This window comes from Rhinatrema bivittatum, chromosome 13 (assembly GCF_901001135.1).
Source record: "Rhinatrema bivittatum chromosome 13, aRhiBiv1.1, whole genome shotgun sequence".
In the NCBI taxonomy this organism is placed as follows: Eukaryota; Metazoa; Chordata; class Amphibia; order Gymnophiona; family Rhinatrematidae; genus Rhinatrema; species Rhinatrema bivittatum.
The window spans coordinates 5,781,802-5,804,014 of NC_042627.1; the positions used below are offsets into that span (position 1 = coordinate 5,781,802).

At 44.2% G+C, this 22,213-nt stretch overlaps 1 pseudogene; it reads right to left on the reverse strand.

Moving 5' to 3' along the window:
* Window positions 1–7,103: 7,103 nt before the first annotated feature.
* Window positions 7,104–15,546, reverse strand: LOC115075479 (annotated as a pseudogene).
* Between the last annotated feature and the right edge of the window lie 6,667 nt (window positions 15,547–22,213).

Consider the following 22,213-nt stretch of genomic DNA (forward strand, 5'->3'; position numbering starts at 1 on the left):
GGAGGAGGTCTGAGCCTCCGGGGCCGTAGGCGCTGTGCTGGGGTGACCAGGCCGCACCGTCACTCTCACTCTTTGCTCACCATTCACGGCACAGGGATTAGGTTGATCCAAAAGAGCCCACTTGAGTGAGGACTCAGAGTCCAAGAGTGGTGTTCAAATCATAAAAAGGTTTACGTTCACTTAAAATGTAATATCCAGGCTAGGATGCCAAAAACCATAAATAAGGTGAGAAAAATGCAAATCAAAAATTCACGTTGCTTTGTCCGTGGTGCCTCTTCTGGTGATCCTCCTTCTCTCAGCTGTGTCCCAGTCCAATATACCCTCCCCAATAAGGTAGGAAAGTTCTCCTCCACTGACAGCATAATCCCTAGCTCAGAAAACCAGATGAAATCTCTAAAACCATTCTCAACAGTCCAAGGCAGGGATCCAGCCCTTCCTTCTAGGGGAGCCTTCCCTACCAGCCAGGAACTGCTCCAGAACATCAAATGTCACTCTCCAAACGGATCAGATCTTCTCAGAACCTTTGATCCTAAAATCCACCTCAAATGGCAAGGCCTTGAGAACTCTCCTCACTCCTCTCTGCACTGCGACATCCCAGACTGCTCGGCCCTGCAGTATTTGTAGGGCCAAAAACCCATCCAAAAAAGGAGGATGACCCAAAAACTGGGGGAGGACTCAGAATGTGCTAAAAGCCCACCTTGACCCCTGTGAAAACTACTTGTGTGGGTTCTAATCCCTGCTACAATTACTATTTACTGTGATTAGGATTTGTTATTACTCCATCCCTAGAGCTTGGAGCAATGCACAATATGATTAGGCAGAGGCAATGCTTCAAGTACCTTCAATGGCGCCAACCTCAGGGGCGTCCCCCTGTGATGACGTCATGCATCATCACAGGGGCGTCCCCCTGTGATGACGTCATGCATCATCACAGGGGCGTCCCCCTGTGATGACGTCATGCATCATTGCTAGCTAATCGGGTTAGCAAGGTTTCCTAACGGATGGGATTCGCTCTCCGTACCTTGCAGTTAGTGAGTTACAGTATAGCAGGTTTGCTCTGCCTGTTTTGCAGGGTTTTGTATTACTTCACAATGTTACTGGTAACAGAGGGAATTTGTGTTGCAATTAATGAGAAGACATCAGAATTTGAATATTATTTTTGTTTGGAGAGTAGTAAGAGGACCACGGTCACAGGTGTGCGGCAATAAAATATATACAGATGGTCCAAAAGCCACAGAGTGAATATTTATAATAAGGAATAAATGTCCTCAGAATGTGTACATAGCAAATTTTATTGGAATATTGGTCCCCAACACATGGGCTGCATCGGGAGGGACAGCTTACATGTGATGTAGGCCCATGGGTAATTTAGCTGAACAAAAATTACCCTCTTCCAGAAATACCAAAGCTTGTGCATTATGTATGAGAGTCATACAACAGAATCTCAAACTCAGACACCAGGCTGCGATCCCATCCTATCACACATTAAAAAAAACCTCCCTCAGAGTCAGGTAATGAAAGGCTCTGCGAGCGCCTATTTTAAAACAGAGGCAGCCACACGTGCAGCTCACCTGTGCCAGCCATGCCAGAGCAGCGCATCCTGTGTCCAGCTGCCTCAGAGCCTCAGCTGATGGTGCACAGGTTGCTATAAGTAGGAGCCCAGGGGGAGCTCCTGAGCTGACTCTCGGTCTCTGACACACACCTGTAATACCAACTGTACTAGTGAAGCAAGATGGGCTGGCCTGGTGCTTGTAGCCTGGGACAGCCATGCCATGGCACTTCCTGAAGTTCATGCCTTGTGGTAGCTGTGTCCATGCTGGAAGGAATTTCATTCAATCGTTCCTTGAATAGCACGGGGCGTGGGAGGAAGTGCTGCTGGCTGCAGTGTAAGAGGAGGCTCGATATCGCTGCCAGCTCTAATGTGGCAGGCTGTGAGGAAATCTTGCGAGCTGGCAGCTGTGCGTGTGTGTGTGTAATACCTCCTTCCTTAAGTATTGCTTTATAAATAGCACAGGCATAGCCCACGCGTACCCTGTGGACTAATTCTGTATGACTTTAGATTCAAAATTACATAACATCTAGATAAAGCCAAAAAGACTCCAGCAAATAACAAACTTTATCTCACAGAATGGTGGATCACTGTTTGAGCAGAGACCCTACTGCTCTTATTGGCTTCCAGGGGATTTTCTACACCAACATCCCCTTTTTTCCTCTGGATCTAAATGATAAGCAGCTCCAAACCCTTTTACCACAAACTGTTTCATAAGTAGAAATAAAGGCAGCTGAAAGCTGCTAGTGAATGGGTGCCATGTTATATTGTACTACCCAGCAAGCAACACCGAGCCTCACAGAACCCCCCTGCCATCGGCCCAATACAAAAACAAAAAGTGGCTGGCAGACTACAATAGCCCATATTTCTCTCTCAGCTGCCCAGTTCCAAGCTGAGCATATTCTGAATGGAGATTGGTTCCTTAGTTCTGAAGGGGGACTGGTCCCTTCTTCACAGTTCAATGAATAACGAGTGCCAGTAGGCTTTGCATCTACCCACAGGGAACAGCCACATGTGTTGCACAGCCTTTTATATTTTTTTAGGCAATAGTGCTCCTTTGAGAATGCTTTCCAGCCTTCACGAACCATTTTTATCCTTCTTTAAAAACATGGCGCAAAACCGGATCTATTTATATTCGTTAGAGGAAATGACGTCTACTTTTTATGTCAGAGTACCAATTAATCACCTCATTAAGACCCTTAGGTTTAACTGATCGTAGCTCAAAAATCCAGAATTGTTCCCATCTAATTAAGAGTAATTGAATGTCTCCCCCCTCACCAGGTAGTGAAGAATCTCGGCAGACCGGATGGACCATTCGTTCTTTTCCTGCCGGCAATACTATGTTACTAAGATGTAAGATAGCTAATTAACATGCTATATTATCATATTGGTCTTAAGGATCTGATGAGTCCATGGTTCATAAATTGTATATGGGGAGGGGCCCATCCTAGTGAGCTTTGGCCAGGGCCTCATAGAGGTTCAAAATGGCCCAACTTACAGACTCAATGGGTACCCAAAGTGGTTCTCGAGAGCACGTTATCCTCTTTGGAAGAGTTGTCTAATCAGATAGGCTCCCGTTCACTGTTCATTTAAAATCAAGAGGAAAGAATTGTTAATTTAGAAAAATAATATAAAGGGTTGAAAACTGTGATGTAGCTTTAAGGACAAAGAAGCCCTGCATTGTAAGCTGGAAAATTTTGAGAATCACTCTAGAATTCATTTCTGTTTAATTTTCTAGAGTCCTTGCTGAAAACACCATTAGAGTTGTTTAAAAACTGTTCCCTTGATGTACTGATGCATTGAAAGTTCCTATTGAGTCTATTCTCCCTATATCTAAAGTCTTCTATCTCCCCTCATGGGGGAATGCAGAGCCTAAAATAAATACATCTGGGAATTCTATTTTAGCAGATAATTTAGTTTTTGCTTTAGAGCCAGACAAGGACTGGACTATGAAATCTTTTTCCGCAGTAAGAATAATACTTTTAGGGGACATAGGGCTGCTCTATTTCCCAACGGAGCTAGAGTTGCTCAATCAAGGAAGATTTGCCTCTTTATAATGAAACAAAAGACAAATGTTTTGGGTGTTACCTTTATGTTGAAATTTTCTTTTACACGCTTAGTGAAGTATGACCTAGTTCAATTGGCAAAATAGGGTTTCTCCCATTGGTTATCTACTAGTACTGCCAATATGTGATTCTCATCTTAGGAATTGTTTTTCCTGTCTAGCAACTTTTCACTTGTCCTCTCCCAATTGTGGTCGAAGTAATTTGTTCTTTTTTCCCCCTTGTAACTAACTTTCTTTTCTTCTGTAACTGTATGTTTCTATTATCAAGAATTCTCGATTGTATTTTTCTGAAAAATTCATAAAGACATTTAAATAAAGTTAGGATTGTTTTTCCCTATGTGCATTCTTTTGCACTTGTCCACATTAAATTTAATCTGCTATTTAGATTTCCAGTTTCCCAGTCTTGGAAGGTCCTTCTGAAATTCCTCATAGTCTCTTTTAACTAGTTTGCATATTTTTTGCCATCTGTAATTTTTATCACCTCACTCATTGCTCCCTTTTCCAGATCATTAATGAATTTGTTAAACACCGGTCCTAATACAGATCCTTAAAGCATTCTGTTTTCTACCTCTGTCCCTTGGGAAAACTGATAATGTAATCCTACTCTGTTTCATGTCCTTAGTTACAATAGGACATTGCCTGCTATTTCATAACTTTTTTAATTTACTATCTTTTCAAGAGGGACTTTGTCAAATGTCTGCTGAAAATCCAAATACATCAAATCAACTGATTCACTCTTATGCACCGGTGTATTTATACCATCAAAGAAATCTAATAGATTGGTAATGAAAACTTGCCTTTGTTCAATTCATACTGGCTCTTCCTCATTATGCCATGTCTATCCATATGAGGAGGAAGCAGAAAGGCAGATGCTGGGAATGAGGAAGAAGGAAGCAGAATAATGACCTAGACCCCACTGGACTTTTGTGAATAGGAACCGCATCCACCCTTCTCCAGTCCGTCGGAACTACTCCTGACTCTAAAGAAGCATTGAAAAGGTCAGTCAACAGAGCTGCCAGTTCTTTATTTCCTTAATATCCTTGGATGTATCCTGGAGGGGTGCTTTGAAAAGGTTTTCCTATGAAGCTATTATTACTACACTGGGAAATTGCACTGATCAGACTTGGAAAAACTATTCAAGGCTGCTGAAATGCCAGAATATGCTGAAATGCTAGAATGTATGCCAAAAGTCAAAAAGTATGTCAAGGATAGCCTTAAGTTTTGTTTGTTCCTTCTGAGCTTAATTTACAAGAAATCATATGACTTATAAACATTCACTCTCATTAGCATATATGATATAAAATAATGCCAACCAATTAGGAAAATGCTATGCAAACAAACTAGCTCATTGATGTATAAATTAGCTATGGTGAGCCTTTTAATCTATTGTATGTTCTCAGAGTCTGCTTCTGAATTGCCTTGCTGATAATGGTACTCTCCTGGGATTTTCCAGACTTTATTTAAATAAAAGTTTTTCTTTAACCTGCCAGTATGTACACGTGACTTTTCAAGAGGAGTTACACGTATAAATGTAACTACATTATAGCAATTTTCAAAAGACATTTACTCATGTAAGTGCACTTACACGGGTAAGTCCTATGGTCAATTCAATAGCATTATTGTAGCAATTTTCAAAAGCTCACTTACATGGGTAAAGTGTATTTACACGTGTAAAACCCAATTTTAAGTACATAAATGCTATTGAAAATCAGGCCCTAATGCTATTTTACAGCCCACAACAGTTTTTGGCACCCCAGATGGAATGTGGAGTGAGAAGGGGGCAGTATGGTGTTCCTGGTTATTGAGTAAAGGTGTGTCCATTGCCTTGCTTCCTTGGATGGGGAGCCTTCCCCCCCCCCCCCCCCCCCCATGTGCAGGACCCAATTTGAGCTGGGTATTTTCACAGCATACAGGCAGGTGAGAGAAATTTCTGTTTTACTTGGGTTTTGTTTAAGTTGTTTATGTGGAACCGTATCAAAAGCTTTGCTGACATCCAAGTAGATGACATTGAGCGCTCTTCCTCGATCCAATTCCTTAGTCACCCAATCAAAAAAGTCAATCAGATTTGTCTGACAGGACCTTCCCTTGGTGAATCCCTGCTGCCTCTGGTCCAGCAATTCTTCTGACTGTAGATAATTCACTCTCCTTTCCTTCAGCAGCGTCTCCATTGCCTTCATCATTTTTATGTTTTTATTTTTTAAATTGTGGCTTGGATCATCCTTTTTGATTTACTGTAAAGATTCATATTTGACCATCGTCACCAGACCAAGTGAATTATTCTCTATTGATTATTTCCCCAGTGAGTGAACTGTATGGCTGGACACTGGTGTGAGTCAATCTTTCTACCTTTACTGTTAGGGGCTTCTTTGCTCCTTTTCTGGACAGTTTGGCAACTCTTGGAGGTCCTCTACCTACTACTACTGCTACTTAACATTTCTTTAGCGCTAAACGACATACACGGCGCCGTACAAACACACAAAAAAGACAGTCCCTGCTCAGAAGAGCTTACAATCTAATAAGACAAACATACAGGACAAGAGACTTGGGATACATCAGCTGTAAATTTGGAGAGTGAAGAGTGGCTTGAAATGCCAGAGGCCCCGGAAGATAACTCTTCCTCCCCACCCGGACCTGTAGCAACCCTAATCTAGGATAAAGCACCAGAACGGGGGAACGGCTATATATAGGAAAAATCTGTTACAACAAAATGACTTGTGATGGGAAATACTGAAATACTACTAAAGACAGCAGTTTAGGATCATGAAGTTATCATTATTTTGTACTTAATCTTTATTAGCATGTACATCAAAATACATGAATTAAAGCCAGGAAAAAATGAATTATAAACCAACATTATAAAACATCTCAAGTCTCCATAAAAAGGGGGGAGAAGGAAAATAAATGTAAGAAAACACAACTGTTTGGGACACCAACCTAATAATAAAACTGAAATGCCAATTACCAACATGGGATTAATAGGAAAAAAGAAATCTGATTAAGATGCAGATGGACTTATCCAAAAGAAATGTTGCCAAATGAGAAGGCTCAGAAAAAGTTAACTTATTTCCCTGAAAAACAATTATACATTTACATGGGAACTTCAAAAAGAAGGAAACTCCCAATGCAAGGGCACTGTTAAAGCTACAAGAATAATCTCCTCCTCATTTGGGTCTCCTCAGCTACATCAGGAAAAATCAGGATCTTTTGCCCACAAAGAAATCGATCCTTATACTTAAAGTATTGTCTAGGGACCAAATCCGTATCTGAATCCAGGGTGAAAGGTCCAGCAAGGGCTGCTCCTGATCTGACAATATCCTGAGAGTTCCTTAAAGATGCTGACAAATCAGCACATCCGGGGTAGCTGCCTCCTCACTAATACTCTTCTTCATTTCTGGGATCTAGTAACGTTTGGAAAGATTAAATTCCTTTATCTTGAGAGACCTGCATAACTTCAGCCGAATATTTTTTAAACTCATAGGGTGAAAGCAATCACAGGTTATTTGATCTCATCATCTTTTCCAAAGATGACCGCCGAGGAAATAGATGCCCCGTGAGTTTCAATTGACCCCATTCTATGCTCAAGATCAGCTAACTTGGCCAAGGATACTAAGATGAGGCAAATGGCTTCTGCTAGGGAGGCTTCAGTGCTTGTCACCGCTCTCCAAATGTCCCTTAAGATGCCATTAGCAGGTTCTTACATGGACTCTGAAGCACCCCACCCTCCTGAGGAAGGGACACAGCTTCTGAAACAAGGATCCTGGTACCAACAGGAACTCTTCCACTAGCTACTGGCGACGGATTAAAAACACCATGTTCCACAGTCACTTTATTTGGAGAGAGGGAAACCACTTGCTGCAAAGTTTCGTTGATACTACAGGAAAGAGAATCATGATCACCCACAGAATCCGGTAGAGGAACCACATGGAGCCCTGAATCCTTCCTCTGCTGTAGAAGTAGATACTGCCTCTCTAGAGGATCCCCTCAGGACCATCTCATTTTCTCCCACTTCGGCCTGGGGGGACCAACTGCTGACGTAAAATCCCTCTTACCACTCATAAAGGACTGGGAGGGAAGTGGAGAAGGGTGCATAGCTGGACTAAGAGACTCTTCAGTAACGTCCCCACTAGGATCACTCACAGCAGAAATATCTGAATGCTACAGGAGAACATCTAAAGGTCCTCTACCAGCGTCATTGCGCTGGGTGAAACAGGAGCCCTCCTCTTCACAAACAGGGGCACGCTCCTTTGGCCCGTGGCTCTGGTAACAAGCCGGTAGCTGTATCCCACAGCACGCTGAATTTAAAGGCCTCAGAGCTCCTCAATGATGTCAATGGCTTCCCTTTTCCACCCTTCGCCAGCAGCAGCCACAATCCGAGAAGCAGGAGAGCATCAGGGAAGAAGGCGGAGATGGCATCCTGCTGAAAGGCAGCCCCACATGAAGTTTGTTGTTTAAATGAACCAGAAAATCCTTTAAACTACATTCCTCAAAGTCTTTGTCCACTTGCTCAAAAGCTGTCCACAGAGGTAGAAAAAGGATGCCTGCCCCGCTATCACATTTCCGCTCAGCTAGTGGTTGTTGAAATAGTCTTCTCCTCAAGCTCTGGTGTTTCTCCGTTCTCATTGAAGACCCTATCCAGGGCTGCATGGACAGATGCCTGGAGTCCAGGCTCTCTTCGTCGCCCACAAAGAAGTAGATGAAGGGGTTCAGGGTGCTGTTAACAGAGTTGCAAAGGCAATGGCAAAAAAGAATACGAGAGTTTGGAAATTGAACGAGAGAACCTTGAAGTACAACAAAATCCATAACAGGTGAACAGGCACCACAGCAATGAGGAAGACGAGGACTATGACCACAATGACAATGTAAAGCTTTGGCAAGGGACATTGATTTGTGGCTCTTTGGACCTTGATGACAAGAATCAGACTGGACACAATCATGAGTGGGATGAAGACTAGAAACATTAATACCCCTATGAATATCCTCACTGATGTACATTGTGTGTCTGGTGCTGCATACACTTCCTTATTGCAAATTAAGCGTCAACAGTGTCACTAGGCAGGACAGTGTGAAGAGGAGGCACACACGATGGCCGATTGGCATTTTAGTCGATGGCAGCGGTACCAGATGGGGTAAAGGGCAATCAGGCAGCGCTCCACACTGATGGCTGTCAGAAGAAACATGCTAGCGTTGAACCCCAAATCACGGAAGACTTGCAGGCCTAACAGAAATTGATCCTGGTTTGGAAATGTTGAGCTTGGATGAAGCATTCTGTAAATGGTGCACAGCAGGAAGATTATGTTGCAGAGCAGGAAGAGGAAGTCGGCCACTGCCAGGTTCATGACATAAACGGTGTATCTGTTCCTTCGGATCCGGAAGCAGAGAATCCAGAAGACGAGTCCATTCCCCAATATTCCAAAGAAGGAGATCAGAACGGAAAAACAGGCAACAACGGTCAGGTTTTTAAACATAACATCCACTGAATCTTCCACTCCTGTCTGGTTAGACGTCCCGGTCTCTGTAAGGTTGGGGTACACAGTGCTTGGCGTGATCATGGTGAGACGTTCAGGATTTGTCCTGTTAATAAGAACGAAAGGAGACACAATTAGTTTTTTGTTTTACTAAACTGTACATACTGTCCAAGGAATTGAATTATAACTGATTAGAGGTACACTGCTGACCTGGGGAAAGTTCCTCGTATTAAGATCCTGCGAAAACGTGGGCTAGACTTACCTAACTATTTCATTATCCAACCACCTCGGGACCTGGGTGGGTCAGATATCTTTGAAACTTTATTATATGTAGGCTTCTGATTTTAGGTTTTAACCAATGAACGGCGATTAAAACTCCTCCCATGCAAAAAAAATAAAATACGGTAGGTGTTTATTGGATAAACAGAAAAACACTACTTCCCCTAGTACTCTCTCACCCCTTCCCTGGACCCTCCACTCTGTTTTAGTGCCTCTTCCATGCTGATGACATCTCAGCTGCACAAATATAAGTGTAGGATTCAGTCGAAAAAGATATCCAACAAAAGCACCTGTGTCACCAAAACACCGATTTGTTATACCCTAAAAAAAACCCTAATTAGCTGGAAAAGAAACACCTAAATTTACAACTTATAATCATCTAAAATCAAAAGCCCTAATTATATGTATGTGAAGCAACTTTCAAAGCCATTTCCCTGAGTAACTACCAAGTCACCCGTGTAAAAGGGGCCTGTCTGAAATCTGTATTCTCCTGCCCTGCTAAAGGTACACGAGGGCAGGATCGTAACCAGGGAACACAGCATGCTGAGGACCGCTACAGTCGCGGCACTTCCTCAACCCGCCTTGATTGGCTATGCAGCTCCCATGGTGGGAGATAGGCTGGGCCACTGTCGGCCAGCTTGGGGTGCTCACCAGCAGGTCCTAAGATGGACAGGAGGATACGGAGGGGGACCAGGCCTTGCTCTTCTCGTCTCCAGCCTCCAGTGTCCCTCCTCCCTCCTCCCTCCACCCGTGCCTGTGACAGGATCCTAACCTGCCCACTCCTATCCACAGCCTTGCCTGTGGGCTTCCACAGTGTGCATACTTTTAGCTGAGCTAAAAAGAGGCTTTTTTGATATTCAAAAGTGTGTGCACTGTTTTGCCTCCCCCCTCCCCTGCCCCGGCTTCACCACTCACGCAAATACCAGATGCAAAATACACGGATGCTCTTAGCACACGTTCTCAGCAGCTGCGAAGTTTCAAAGAGAAACAACATGGGCAACTGAAGTGGTTAGCTGGACCGATCAGAGCTGTCGGATAATAGGTGAAATTGGATCAGCAATTGCAGTGACAGCGTCATCAAAATTATGGTCAACCATTCAAAACCATGGTCTGTGACCACAGGCACAATATTAACCTTGGTCAGTCACTCCCAATGACTGCTGAATCCGATGGTCTACAGCAGTGGCTCCCAACCTGGGGTCCCTCACACCATCACAGGGGGTCCACTGGAAGGCACACAAGCAAGTTTAACTGGGGAGGAAAAGAGCGAGTGGTTGGGCTACTGCCACAAGCCCGGAAAATGAGAGCATTGCTGCCTCAGAAACTTCAATCTGTATTGCTGCAGGCCAGGAGGAGGCAGCGCAAAAGAGAGAGAGGCTGGTCCCAGCCATTAGGAACCACAAACTTCACTGCCACACATCTGCTGGAGAGGGGAAAGAGAAGGGGTTATCACAGTCCTCAGGAGCCATACATTTCACTGCTACGCATGGGGAGCACAGTAGGGAAGAGGGGCATCAACGGCAGACGTCAGCCACCGCTGCAAACCGAGGAAAGCAAGAGAATGCTGGGAGGCAACGGCGGTGAAGAGCATCTCCTGCCACTGCTGCAAGCTCTGCTATTGCCTGATAGAGGGGAAATGAGAGCTGCACCACAAAGGGAATGGAGAGGCCGACAGGAAGAAAGAAGGAAAGATGACTGGGGCTGCTAGTGTAAGGGGAACGATACGGGAGAGGAGGAAGAAAAGGAGGATATGGAGCGAGAGAGAGGAATCCATGATTGATTTGGTTAAGGGGAGTGAGAGTGGATGGCAGCCTATAAGAGGAAAAAGGACTACCGGGGGGGGAAGGAGAGGACCCCCAGGAATCATGCTGGACAAGAGAGAGGAAATGACAATTCCCAGGCTGAAGAGGGAGGAAGGGATGACTGTCACGTCTAGGTGTGATGCTAAGCACAAAAGATATTTAGAGGGACACACACAGACTTTCTTCCCTTTGAAAAGCAAGTTAAAACTGGGTCAGTTTTCAGGAAGAGTAGTTTTCAAAATGTACCCACATAAAAAGCCCTTTGAAAATGACCTTTTCTTCCCACCACTAAGGGTAAGAGCACTTGTGCTGGGAATAGCACGCACACGGATACCTGCAGAGAAAGAGGAGCCGGGGGAGGCTGGGGGAGGGAGAGTGTGTACCGAGATTTAACTTTGCACATGTACCCGCTCTCTCTCTCTCACTGGCTCAGGTTTCTAAAGGCAGCCAGAATGGTGTGGGGTCTGCACCAAAAGAGCTCTGAGAGGAGACTGAAGACCCTAAATCTGTAAACCTTGGAGGGGAGCAGAGACAGGGGCCATACGATAACGATACAGACCTTCAGATACCTGAGTAAAGCACGGGAATTAAACCTTTTTCAATGGGAAAAACAAACTGTAGAACGAGGGTTCATAATGTGCAATTCCAGGAGGGCAGAATCGGGACCAAGGGCAGGAAGTATTTTTCCACAGAAAGGGGGGGGTGGGAATGCATGGAAAGCCCTCCCAGAGGAGACGGTGAGGGAATTCACAAAGTGCAAGAGAGAAACACGAGGATCCCTCCTCCCTAGTGGTAAAGAGTGGGGATGAAGAAAAGCATAACCTGAGCGACTGGGGTGACCTGCACAGAGCCACAATTACCCTGACGATAAAATAAACCTAAAATAAAGGGGCTGATGGGCAGACTGCATGGACCACTTGGGGTTTTTGTTTTCTGCCGACATTTACTCTGTTACCATGAAACTCCACGGGGAGTTTCCTTGTGAAAATCTGCTGGCAGGCCCTGTGGCTTATGTGCCAAATCACAGCAGCTTGCCAAAGTGACCCCTGAAATACAAAGACTAGCAGTCATAACCAGAGAGAGAGGGAAAGATCTTACCCTCACACCACAGGTCCCTTGGACTTCCCTCAGGAGATGCCTCAGTCCCCACACTGACGTCTTCTGCGTCCTGCTACTGCCAGTGGCTCCAGTCAAGCAGACCTGCAGGAGGCCGTCCGGCACAGCTCTGACCTGAGAAATGAGTCCTGGGGAAGATGTAGACGGCGTCTTATCCCTGGTAGTTTTTCCAGAGTGCACCCGGTTATTATACAAACCAATGCTTTTAGATTTGGCGATTGCCAGCATGAGTGGCTCCCGGATGTAATTTGTGATCGGGCAGTCCCAGATTGCACAAGGCCTGTCTGACGCTCAGGGCATACAACAGTGTCTGTGCCTGGGTGGGGCTCCATTATTCGCTGTCTTCCACCTTTTTCCTTATCTTAAGCATGAACCACTCACCAGATTTTCTGCTTCTAATTAAGGCAACATTTTACCAGCAGTAATTAACTGCAGGAAAGTTATAGATCTACTATTAGGTATCTTTGTGTGGGTGTTGCAGGCAGTCTTATGTGTTATACGTTCTGTTATATAATGTTTGACCCAAAGTGGTTCACAACAAAATAATACAATAATAAAAAAATACTATATCAAACTAATGATACAAGAATAAATCAAGTTCAATAAGGTACTTGCCTGCCTGGGACCAGGTGCGTCTTCTCCAGGCTCAGCAAGGCGCCGAAACAAACTGTGTGCTTCTGAGTGACAGAGACAGCCTTCATAACCTCAGGCTTCTCTTGCAGACCGAGGCAAAGAGAATCTGCAGCAGTGGTGAGACTGGGGTTCTCCGCCTGGGTCTGGGCCAGGAGGGTTAGTTAGGCTTTTTAGCAATCCTAAACGCAAGTCTAGGCTAATGTGATGTGTTATAATCTTGCTAATTTTCTAATATATATTATATATATATATATAATTATCTGATCTTCATTTTCCTTCTTACTCCTAGTTATTGATTCCCTGTTACATGTAACTGCTTTTCTGCACCATTGTTCAAATTGTAAAGTTTATTGCACCCCTGTTTCTTGTGAACCAGCATGATGGGACTACCGTCTTGAATGTTGGTATATAAAAAAACTTAAATAAATAAAATAAATAAATAAATAAAATCTGCAAAGTTCTAATTACCAAATTTATATTTCGGAGCGGCCTTGGAGGGAACAGGGAAAGCCATCGGGGCTCCCCTTGGGCTCGGCGTGCGCAAGGTACACCCCCTTGCGTGTGCTGACCCTGGATTTTATAATATGCGCGCGGTATTGTGTGCTGTCCTGGTTACCCCATCTCAGTAAAGACGCCGTATGGCAGAACTAGAAAAGGTGCAACTGGTGAAGGGGATGGATCCGCTCCCTTCTGAAGAAAGGCCGAACCGGCTACGGCTCTTCAGCTTGGAGAAGAGACAACTGAGTGGGGACCACAATAGAGCTAAACAGTCCTGTGTGTTAATCTTGATTGCATCAAATCCAAAAAATCTATCTCATAACAATTATATCCCAAAATAGCAGGTACGCAAAAGTTCCACTACATTTTCATATGAATGAGTTGGTGCTTAGGAGATGCATTTCAAAGACATTTATAGCACGTGGCACCGAAGAGGAATCAGTAATCTGCCGAACCACCACCAGTGTCTGGTCAGCATGTTATTCATTTCTGGGATATTTTTACCTATTGATAGCTCAAGTTTGGGACTTTTTCCAAGAATAAAAGAGTCTTAAGTTTGAATGAAAGACTGTTTTTAACGGCGGTTGATTACAAGCCGTGACATTTTTATGATACTTCAATGCAAGGATTGTTGCGTGAGCTTTTGCAACATTCACCTACCTCAAGGTTTGGAAGCACACCTAGTAACCAGTGTGGTTTTCAGGAGATCTGTAATAACTATGCATTGAATAGATTTGTATACACTGGGTCTCCAATGTATGCAAATCTCCCTCATGCATATTCATTGGGGCAATCCTGAAGACTTGACTAGCTAGGTGTGCCTCCAGGAGAGGGTTGGGAAACGCTGACATACTTACTATTTTTGGATGTAATCTTGGTAGCATGACGCATGGTTTGAACACTCCACACCGACATCAGTGATAGGAGTGTTACAAGTGCATTTACATAAGCGTAAGGTTAGAGGGGCCATGCATTATCTATATATGCTGATGTTAGTTATTTGTGGATTTGTCAATGTGCCCTATATTATTATTATTATTTATTTTATTTTTTTTTTTTAACAGTTTTATATACCGACCTTCATAGTAAATAACCATATCGGATCGGTTTACATTTAACAAGGGGTATAACTGGAATAACAATTCAAGTGAACGAAGATAACAATAGGTAGGAATAAGACCAAGTTACAATCAACAGGGGAAGAGAACTTGGAATCTTGCAACAAGCTGGAAGGAAGATAAGGCAGGAAATAAATATAACGTATTACAACGTATTATTGGCTATTGTGCTCGAATTCACATCTAATAGTCTGCCATAAACGCGCAAAACCAGAGGTAAAAATCCAGGGCACGACAAGAATCAGGGACGGTAACTTTAAAATGAGTGTGCAAGCTCACATACGCTGGAACTTTAAATCATCTTCACAAGTGCAGGCGTATAATTTAAAATACGCCTAAAACGCATTTGTGTGCACCTTATTTTATGCAATTATGCAAGGCAACGTTGTTCATGTGTCGTTCCTTAGGACTTCAGGACTTTTACATGCGCACGTGAAGGAAATAACCAGTTTGACCACTTAGTCCACCAGTTTGCCCAGTCTCTCTCCAGTTCATCCAGACCCCTCTCATTCTTCAACCTGCACTCCCCCCTGTTTACCCAGACCCCTCACCCAATCAGTTTTTGGCTATAATGGGTTTTATTCTGACTTACACCTGAAAAAGAGCAGAAGGAAATATGCGCGGGTAACGGAACGCCGCGCTCGCCGGTTTGGAAATCAGGATTTACATGCGGAACTGTTGGCTCTGCCCCACAGCCCCCAGGCTCTGCCCCAAATCTGCCCCTTTTTTCGCATCTAGGCGCGTAATTTTCCAGTTTTAAAATAAGAGTTGCTCGCACTCGGCCCACACACTTTTTAGCGTAAGCAGCTCTTTTAAAATTCACCCCTACGATTTTACTCGCTTTGCAAACAGCAGTGTCGTGTGTTACACACAAGCCTGACGTTCAAGCAGCTCAGGCTCTTCTCAGGTGTCGCTTACCTTCGGAGCCCGCCTGCCCTTCGTCTTGGGCTCTTGAATGAAGGCAGCTGTATGTGTCAGGGGAGCTGTACCCTGCGCTGAGAGCGCTAGGCAGAAGAATACACAAGGGCTTAGGATGCCTCAGACGCAGTGGTACAGCAGCCTGCGTGGCAGACGTGGGAGAAGCTCGGAAGCCAGGAGCTTCGGCGCAGTTCCTACAGCTGGGCGTCTCGCAAGGGCCAGGAACTGCCGTCTAAGAGTTGGCACGCCCGGGGGTGGTGGGAGGAAAAGAACTGGAACGTCAAGTTCGGTTTCCACCAGGATTACAAGGGAGCAGCTTCCAGTAAGGATTAGGAAACAGAAACCAGAGGCTGCGTAGCTCCCTCTATTTCCTCGCATGGTAACTTTTAAACAGCCGCACCGGCGTATATGCTATGTCCATGCGTATGCCGGCTCGCGCGAATGGCCACAGCCATTTTATAACGTAGGCCCATATGCGCACATGTGATATGAGAGAGGCTGTGCGCACGTCCATGCGCACGCAATTTTATATAGATGCGCGCGTGTGCGTGCAAATACCGCCTCCACCACACAAGTGGGGGTGGGAGTTTGAGGAGCACATGCGCCGTTTCCCCCGTTCATTCCCAGTTTCCCCTGGTAAAGGATCGGACTTCCTAACCCCCCCCCCCCCCCTAGATAAGCAGCCTCCTTTTTACCCTATTAGCCCCGACCCTGCAAACCCCACTGACTCGCCCAGATTTTTTTTATTTTAGCAGAAGTAAAGTTACGCGGCCGGGGACCCCGGCGCGAGCCTGTGCGTGTAAATACTTAACGCGCACATTTCACGTTTAAAGTCCCAGAATGCCACGCCCCGCTCAGACCACACCCATGCCCCACTCTTTTTTTTTTTTTTTTACTTCCCGTTTTGTGCGCAAACCGGGAGATCTGCGCGTACTCGGGCGCCTCTTAAAATCCACGCAGCGCGCTGGCTTTGGCAAGCACAGGGGCTTTTAAAATCTGCCTTTTAAGGGAGGGAAAATGTAACTCTCTTACTTTCTTTGCTTCCCATGGAAAATCGTGGGAGGTGGGAAAAGATGAGAAATCGTTTAATCTTTCCGCGATGGCCTTGTCTTCTCTAAGTGCCCCTTTAACCCCTCGATCATCTAACGGTCCAACTGACTCCCTCACAGGCTTTCTGCTTCGGATTTATTTTTAAAAGTTTTTATTGTGATTTTTTGCCTCTGTGGCCAACTTCTTTTCAAATTCTCTCTTAGCCTGTCTTATCAATGACTTACATTTAACTTGCCAATGTTTATGCTTTATCCTAATTTCTTCTGGTGGATCCTTTTTCCAATTTTTGAATGAAGATCTTTTGGCTAAAATAGCCTTTCTCCTCTCTTTTATCCATGCCAGTAATCGTTTCACCTTCCTTCCACCTTTCTTAATGTGTGGAATACATCTGGACTGTGCTTCTAGAATGGTATTTTTAACAATGTCCATGCCTGTTGCACACTCTTAACCTTTGTAGCTGCACCTTTCATTTTTTTTATAACTATTTTTCTCATTTTATCAAAGTTTCACTTTTGAAAGTTTAGCACTAGAGCTGTGGATTTGTTTACTGTCCCCCCTTCTAGTTATTAATTTATATTTGATCATATTATCATCACTATTGCCAAGCGGCCCCACCACCGTTACCTCTCTCACCAAATCCTGTGCTCCATTGAGAATTAGATCTAAAATTGCTCCCTCTCTTGTTGGTTCCTGAACCAATTGCTCCATAAAATTGTAATTTATTCCATCCAGGAACATTATCTTTCTAGCATGCCCTGATGTTTCACTTACCCAATCAATACTGGGGTAATTGAAATCTCCCATTATTAATGCACTACCAGTTTGATTAGCTTCCCTAATTTCTCTTAGCATTTCACTGTTCGTAGCTGGATAAGTGGCTAAATATGTCACATTTGCTATTTAGACAGATAAGTTCTGAGTTATCTGTCTAAATGGCTTTTGAATATGTTCACTACTTTTGGATTACCAGGAAAAAAAGAAAGGTGATATGGTCTGCCGTTTACTGCTTGCATCATTGTTTTTCTGGGAACCCAGGGTTTAAACCCAGAAGGCTTGCCCATACTGGCTACAAGGTAAATGGACTATTAAAAGGTTAGTTCGTGTGAACACTGGGTAAACACCTCAGGACAGTTCATGTGGAACAGAAAACCTTTTAAGCAGTCATTTGCAGAATGCTCACCACACTACAGCAAACATAAACAGAGCCGGGCGACAGCAGGTTCAATCCATCTGCACAATCACCACTCAAAGAAATTCTTGGGGTACTGGAGGAAGACCTGAATCTCCCCTTTCCAGACCGCCCAGCAGAGACTCCATCAGATCCACGCCCACCAGGACCTGCTACCCAGTCCCTGTTGGTCGCTCCTTCCTTTAAGTCTGTACAACTCCCACATAGATGGACCTACTCTCTGGCATCATCACCATCATCAGTGAAATCTCTTGATTTTAAAGACTTTCTCAAACAGATCAAAGCTTTCTACTTCGTCCAAGCATTCACTTGATTCACCGCACCCAGTGCTTACTGCTTAACCTCTGATTAGCTGCCGTTTTTATTTGTTTTTATGTGTTTGGTTGTGATTGTGTTATGTCTACTCTGTGATGTGCCTTGAATTTATATTTTATTGATCGTGGCGGAATATCAGATTTTAAAATGAAATAGACCCATACAGACAGGATATATTTTATTTACTTATTACTTGGCTATGCAATGCCTTGTTACTTTATGAAGTCCACATTAGGACTATCATTAGCAAAAGATGGAATATCAAATATTTATAAACAAAAGGAATAAAATCTTTATTCTCCTAGGAAAATATTATCTACACTGGGTATCAATAAATGAAAACAAGAAGAGCCATATTAATCTGATGTTTACATGTAGGGAAAAATAGGAAGTTCTTTAGCAGGACTAATTGTTTTTTAGCAAGATAAGTACTTTGTTTTATAAAGTAATTTTGAAAAGGATTTACACCCGTCTGGATATTAGGATTTGGCAGCTCTAAACTGACTTTACATAGCTCCTGCTTAATATTAAATATGGAAAAACTATTAAAAACAAACAAAACTCACCTTTATTCTCTTTGTTGCCTTACTACCATTGAAAATGGGAACTTGATGCTATGATCTGGGGGAAAGATATTGCATGCAATTGATATCCTGGGCTTCAGTAAAGCTAAACGGCCCACTGAACCCAGCATCCTGTCTCTGACAGTGGCCAGTCCAGATCTATTTCTTGTTGCAATGCTCACTCCCTGGGCTAGCAATGGATTCCTCTAGTCCTCACAGCTAAATAATATCGTATGGACTTTTCCTTCAGGAATTAGTTCAAACCACTTTTAAACCCTGCTATGCTTGCTGCATTGACCACCTCCTCTGCCAAAAGACTCCACAGCCTGATTGCGTATTAAGGGGAAAAGTACTTTCTATGATTTGTTTTAAATCTGCTGGTTGCAATTTCATGGTGTGTCCCCTTGTTTTAGTAGAATTTGAAAGAGTAAATAGGCCTCTTTTATTTATCTGTTCTATCTATGACTTTATAAACTTCTACCATGCTCCCCCCTCAGCCGTCTGTTTTCTAAGCTGAGGAGACCTAACCTGTGCAGACTCTCATTATAGAGAAGCCATTCCATCCCCTTTATTATTTTTGTTGTCTTCCTCTGCATCTTTTCTAATTCCACTATGTTGAAGGAATAGGGAAGATGTAGCTGTGATGTCCGTGCCTGAAGAGGTAGATGCTTGCCTACACAGTAGAGCATAATCAGTAGGAGAAATATCAGTGAAAAAGTCACTTTTCCACTGATCTTTTTTGTTATAACATTGAAATTCCCAGGGAAAATAAAATAAAACTGAAAACGAAGGTCCCTTCGTTTATAATGCAGCCGCCATAAATCCGTGCGGTTATAAAAAGTTACTTGGCTACCATCTAGTGGACTGACTTAAGAGTGCGAGCTAAGGCTAAAGATCTAACATTAGGTTTGCAGTTAGAAATAGGAGGGTGGGGATGTGATGTGATTGATCCAGCACAGCTGCTTAGACCTGGCGCTTCAGACTCCTTGGGACTTACAAAGCATTTTACCCTAAGCGTGTCAATAGGGAGAAACCTTATGTGCTTCACAAAGCGTAGAACGACAACACATCTGCAGTCCTGGAAGGAGCAGAGTGATTTAAAGAACTTTTTATTTAATTTTATTTTTATTACATTTTAACAAAACTACAAAGCATAACATCTTTGTACAGAAAATAGAAACATCATGTAAAGTAATAGGCATATTAGAAACAGGGCCGGCGCATCCATTAGGCGAACTTCAGCGGTCGCCTAGGGCGCCGAGCCGTAGGGGGGGCACGGAAGAGCAGCCATGTGGTGCCGCAAGCGGGGCCTATCCCGCTCGCGGCAAAGAGAAATAGAGACTGTGTGCTTCTCAGGGCCGCGAGCAGCCACAAGCAGCCCTGAGAAGCACACAGTCTCTATTTCTCTTTGCCGCGAGCGGGATAGGCCCCGCTTGCGGCACCACTTGGCTGCTCTTCGGCGCCCCCTATGGCTCAGCACCCTGAGAAGCACACAGTCTCTATTTCTCTTTGCCGCGAGCGGGATAGGCCCCGCTTGCGGCACCACTTGGCTGCTCTTCGGCGCCCCCTATGGCTCAGCGCCCTGAGAAGCACACAGTCTCTATTTCTCTTTGCCGCGAGCGGGATAGGCCCCGCTTGCGGCACCACTTGGCTGCTCTTCGGCGCCCCCTATGGCTCAGCGCCCTGAGAAGCACACAGTCTCTATTTCTCTTTGCCGCGAGCGGGATAGGCCCCGCCTGCGGCACCACTTGGCTGCTCTTCGGCGCCCCCTATGGCTCAGCGCCCTGAGAAGCACACAGTCTCTATTTCTCTTTGCCGCGAGCGGGATAGGCCCCGCTTGCGGCACCACGTGGCTGCTCTTCGGCGCCCCCTATGGCTCAGCGCCCTGAGAAGCACACAGTCTCTATTTCTCTTTGCCGCGAGCGGGATAGGCCCCGCTTGCGGCACCACTTGGCTGCTCTTCGGCGCCCCCTATGGCTCAGCGCCCTGAGAAGCACACAGTCTCTATTTCTCTTTGCCGCGAGCGGGATAGGCCCCGCTTGCGGCACCACTTGGCTGCTCTTCGGCGCCCCCTATGGCTCAGCGCCCTGAGAAGCACACAGTCGGCGCCGAAACAGGTAGGGGGGGGGGGGGCACGACCGGGAAGGGGGCGGCAGCCTAGGGCACCCAATAGCCTTGCACCGGCCCTGATTAGAAACAAATATTAATATTCAGACCACAAATCTGTCTATTGGGGGGGGGGGGGGGTGGCAAAAAAGGAGCCAACAGAAGAAAAGTTAAATTAGGAAATGCCTTAACTTGTGCATTTTACCCTTCCTCTAGTCTAAGTAATAGACCTCTCAATGGGTGAAGAGGTGGGCAACAACCTTCTACGGGAGTCCGAGAACAATTTCAGTTGTTCAGGGACAAAGAAGATATAAATGTCATTATTAAACTTAATAATGCATTTGCACGGATATCTTAACTGGAAGGAGGTGCCTAAAGATTGGGACGCCTGGTGTCCCTATCTTTAGGCTCTCTTGAGTGGCTTTAGCCAGGTCTGGGAAAATCTGGACGAACTGGCCCATGAAATTAGCTCCCATAGGCTGGAAATAGCTTTGCATAACCAAACCTAGATCTTGTTCATAAATAAATGAGACCAACAGAGCTGCTCTTTCAAAAATCTCTGAGGTAGAAGACTCCAGGAATTCCGTTAAGTTCCCCAAGTCCAGTTGGTGATATGCCACGTTCTCTCTTGTGCGTGAAAATGGAAGGAAATACACCTTGTTAAAAGAAGGGATATTATCCAGGGGAATATGTAATATTTCAATCATATATCTCCGAAGGGTAACATGTGGCTGTTCACCAACTAGCCTAGGAAAATTCAAAAATCTTAGATTAAGACGTCTTAAGCGATTTTCAACTAATTCTACTTTGCTGTTTAAAGCAATACGCTCCTGGACTATAGACGAAAGTACATTCTGCACATCTCTCACTTGATTTTCTCGTTTCTGGATCCTGTTTGAATGGTCCATAAATTGGCAGTTGCTAGAAATGGCAGGATGGATATAGGATGATAGTTGTCCCAGTCATCAGTTCTACCAGTCTTGTTTTTTAGTATCGGTTTTATTACCACTTCTTTTAATCCATGTGATATTATTCCTTCTGAGAGTGAATGATTAATTAAGGTTGTGATTGTCGGAGTGATAACTTGCTGTACTTGTTTCAAGGCACTGGCTGGTATTGGTTCACGTGGGTAAGGAGCAGGTTTAATTTTAGCAATGATTTGACTAATTTCCAGCTTTGATACTCTGTCAAATGTGGACCACATAACCATGTCATTTGAGACTTCAGGTGCTTTTATGAAGAACAGATAGTGAACTGTTTTTTCAACTTATTGAATTTATCTGAGTGCAGTGGCATATTCATTGCAACAGGCCTATGTGAAGTTGTAGTTTCACAAGATGGAAGATGGGTCTTTAAATTTTTAAGTCTCGAAGAGCAGTTTTGAATTAAATATTACCCCATATATCTGTTTAGCATAGTAATCTTTTTTTGCTTTATTTTGCAAGGAAAGATGTATATTTTTCTAGGAATTCAGCAGATTGGCATTTCCGACATTGTTTCTCTAATTTTCTTAGGTTCTGTTTAGTGCTTCTCAAGTCATCATTTTA